The sequence below is a fragment of the Corvus kubaryi genome, unplaced genomic scaffold (assembly GCF_017639235.1).
Source record: "Corvus kubaryi isolate FWS band 111438036 unplaced genomic scaffold, C.kubaryi_AGA036_p1.0 37277, whole genome shotgun sequence".
Classification (NCBI taxonomy): Eukaryota; Metazoa; Chordata; class Aves; order Passeriformes; family Corvidae; genus Corvus; species Corvus kubaryi.
The window spans coordinates 254,013-257,666 of NW_024581085.1; the positions used below are offsets into that span (position 1 = coordinate 254,013).

The 3,654-nt window shown below is 59.2% G+C and overlaps 1 long non-coding RNA gene across 1 annotated transcript; it reads right to left on the reverse strand.

Moving 5' to 3' along the window:
- Positions 1-6: 6 nt before the first annotated feature.
- LOC121663468 lies at positions 7-3,441 on the reverse strand. Its single transcript, XR_006015639.1, has 3 exons — positions 3,290-3,441; positions 2,898-2,991; positions 7-1,413 (listed from the first exon to the last, which is right to left on the reverse strand). It is a non-coding gene; the product is annotated as an uncharacterized LOC121663468 (long non-coding RNA).
- Between the last annotated feature and the right edge of the window lie 213 nt (positions 3,442-3,654).

Below are 3,654 nucleotides of genomic sequence, written 5' to 3' on the forward strand. Positions count from 1 at the left end.
GATGGGGAGGATGGACAGACACAGCAGCGGGAGGATGAAGGGTTGGGGTCAGGGATGCGAGGGATGCAGGGATGGGGAGGATGTGGGGGTTCAGGGATGGGGATGATCCAGGGTTAGGGAGGATGCAGGGATGGGGTCGCACCCCACGGGTGGGAAGCAGCTGCCCCAGAGCTGCTGAACCTCAGGACTGGGATTTGCAAAGGGAGGGAGACTCCGAGGAGCCTTTGCTGCAACCTCTCTGCTCCTGCCTCAGAGCCGACTGTGGGAGCAGCTCCCAGATATTCTGGGGGTGCTGTGGGGGGCTGGAGACTCCAGTGGGACCAAGGGCACGGCCTGAGCCGGGCTCTGGCCCAGAGCAGGAGGGAGGAATCCCCCGCTGCCTCCCTGCCCCTTCCCAGGGACCAGGCTCCTGTGTCCCACCCTTGTCCCCTCGACGCCGGTGCAGCCCCAGAGGGCACAGGGAGGGTCTGGAGGTGCCCTGGGCAGCCCCACCGCCCAGCAGATTATCGATCAGTTATTGATCCAAGCCCATGGACAGGGGGAAATGGGGAGCTCCCAGCCCAGGGCACATCCAGGGGAAGGGGCACTGAGGGAATCGGGGATTTCACTGCTGTGACGGGGCCTGGGGGGGAAATACAACCTCAGGGCACCGGGAGATGGGGACATCTTCTCTTGTGCCACAGGCAGCAGGACACGGGGGGAAATTGTCCCTTTTGAAGGGTGAAGTGGCTCCCGTGGGCCCAGGACAGAGGGAGGGACAGCAGAAACAGCCCAGGCTCCACCTGGACACCGAAAGAGGGGCTGGAGAGGAACGGGAGCTCCCAGCAGAGCAGCTTCGCTCTCTGTGCCCCCGACACGGGACAGTTTGGAGCTGAGACCCTCCATCCCCGGTCCTGTCCCCCCCCCAGCCCCGTCCGGTCACCCCTGAGTTGGCCAGGTCAGTAACAGTGGTACAAACAATAAATCAGCTGTTCTGAGCACCGCACGGCGAAAAAAACAGCGACAAATTCAGGCTCGCCGGGCGCAGCGCAGAGAAGGTGAGGAATCTCTGCAGGGAAACGGGGTGGAAAATCCCTCCCCATTCCTGGATTCTGCGGAGAGGCCGGGAAAGGAAGGGTTAAAAGGAAAGCACGAGCTGGAAGGGCAGGAATGCAGCCAAGCAAAGCCGCGTTGGCATCCGCACAGACCCAGCCCGAGCCATTCAGTTGGAAAGGGGCGATTCCGCAGGACCTGTCAGGATTATTCCGAATCAATTAAGGGCCACTTAACCGCCGGCTCCTCGAGGGCTTCATTCTCCTGGGGCTGGGCAAGGGCTGCAAAACCTGCGCAGGTCCCAGGGGAGGGAGAGAAACTGAAGCCAGCATTGGTTCCCGGGTTCCGGCTGCTCCGCGAGGGTGAGGATGGACAGATAACCTGGAACAAGGACAGATAAATAACCACGGATAAATAACTGAGCACAAGGATGGATAAAGAACCTCCAACACGCTCAGCCGGTCAGCCCCTTCCAGTAGCGGCCTGGCCAAGGGGTCAAGGGCTCGGGAACAGAAACTCCGGGTGCTTTGTGACACCAGGAACCCGCAGGGCTCTGCTCCCCAGCCAAGCCAGACTCCTTGGAGCGTTACCTCCAGATCCCACACGCTCCATCCCCGGCTGGAAAGGCTTAAAGTGCTGAAATGTTGGGTCTGGGAGAGGAACAACTCCCAGCAAAGCAACAACCACAGCAGCTCCTCCTGGGTAAAAACAGCAGGGAAGAGATTCCAGCCCCTGCACTGCTCTGTCCAGGGAATATCCTCAGTGGGAAGGGACCCCAAGGGTCATCCAGTCCAACCCCTGGCCCTGCACAGGACACCCCAAAATCCCACCCTGTGCCCGAGAGTGTTGTCCAAAGGCTCCCAGAGCTCTGGCAGCCTTGGGGCCGTGCCCATTCCCTGGGGAGCCTGACACCCTCTGGGGAAGAACCTTTCCTGATGTCCACCCTGACCCTCCCTGGCTCAGCTCCGGCCGGTGTCCAGCAGGGCCATCCCCACCCCCGGGCTCCCAGGGGATCTCGGTGTCCCCTCCTGGCCCAGCCTGGCACCAAATCCAGCACCACCAGAGGCAGCACCCGCGTGGGGCTCTGAGGAACCACCTCATCCTTCCTGAGCCAGGAGAACCATCTGGGAGAGCCCTCAAGGCTCTGCTTTGTCCCGGAGAAGGTGAGGATGACTCTGCGCAGCCCGCAGCGATGAAGAGCAGATCCCTCAGGCTTGCAGGGACCATCCCGCCCCCAGAAAAGCCGCTCCAAGCCTGGATCCTGGTTCTCCTGCTTGAATTGGAAGCTCCCAAATGTGCCAGGGTCCTCCCAAGGGTTCATTGTCTCTAGGTCCCAGTCCCACAGGTGCATCGGGAGATCCCAGATCCGAGTGTCCGGCACCCCCGTCCAGCTCCAGCCCAAACCCAACTCCGGCCATTCCCCTCCTCACTCTTCCCTTTGACACTCAGACTGGGAATTAATGGTAACAAAAAATCTGTCCAGGCCACACCCAGCCAAATCCAGCAGGGATTTCGTAGGATTAAAACAACTTTGCTGAACACTCAATCACATCAAAAACAAAGGAAAGGGAACCTAATGGGATAATTAAGGGATTTGCTCCACCAACATCCACAGTGGCACACCCAGAGGCCCTCGGTAAATTCCCTCTCCCCGATCCCAAGAGGGAAAAACCCCCCTGCCAGTGAAAGTGCTGCCATGGACTTCAAAATAAAATATTAAAAATTCAGGAATTTACCCCAGGCTGCTGAATTATCCATGGATTATTAATGCTAAATCCCTGGTCCCTGGATGGGGGACTAACATGCAGGCTGGGAACATCAGGGAACGCACGGAGAGGGGTTTGGAGGACAAAAGAAATTAAAACCTCCTTGTCCTTGAGGGGCAGAGCCCTGCCAGCATCCCAGGGAGCTTCCCAGTGCTGTCAGCCTTGGAGCTTCTTCTCCATGAGAGATGGAAACCTGGATAGGACAAGGGAGAATGGTTTTAAACCAAATCAGGGAAGATTTAGATTGGATGTGAGGAAGGAATTCCTCCCTGTGAGGGTGGGGAGGCCCTGGAATGGATTTCCCAGAGCAGCTGTGGCTGCCCCTGGATCCCTGGCAGTGCCCAAGGCCAGGCTGGACATTGGGGCTTGGAGCAGCCTGGGACAGCGGGAGGTGCCCATGGCCTGGGACTGGACGGGCTTTAAGGTCCCTTCCCACCCCCCACCCATTCCATGATTCCCTGCTCTCATCTCCCTTCCTGGCCAGCTCCTACCTCTGCTCTCAGCCGGCTGAAATGTCCCCTCCTTCCTCGCCAGGATGTTCCTGAAGGATGGAACACGTGGGAGAAGGAGCTGGATGAGCCTGAATGGGATGGGAATGTTCTCCCGGGTTTCTGCACTCAGGCCTGGAGAGCTCCTGCCCCAAACCCCCTTTCCAGCACCCCCTTTACGCCTCCAGTTTCCCATTGCCTGGAGGGGAATCCCACAAACTGAGCTGTCCTCCCAGTCTTGGGCTCCCAGCTGCCAGGGAACATTAATTACAACCCTGAGGGGGCCACTCTAATTACCGAGGGCTCGGCCTGCCGTGGTGGGCAGGACCTGTGAGGAGCCGGGGAAGCTCCCGGTTTATTCCTGCATT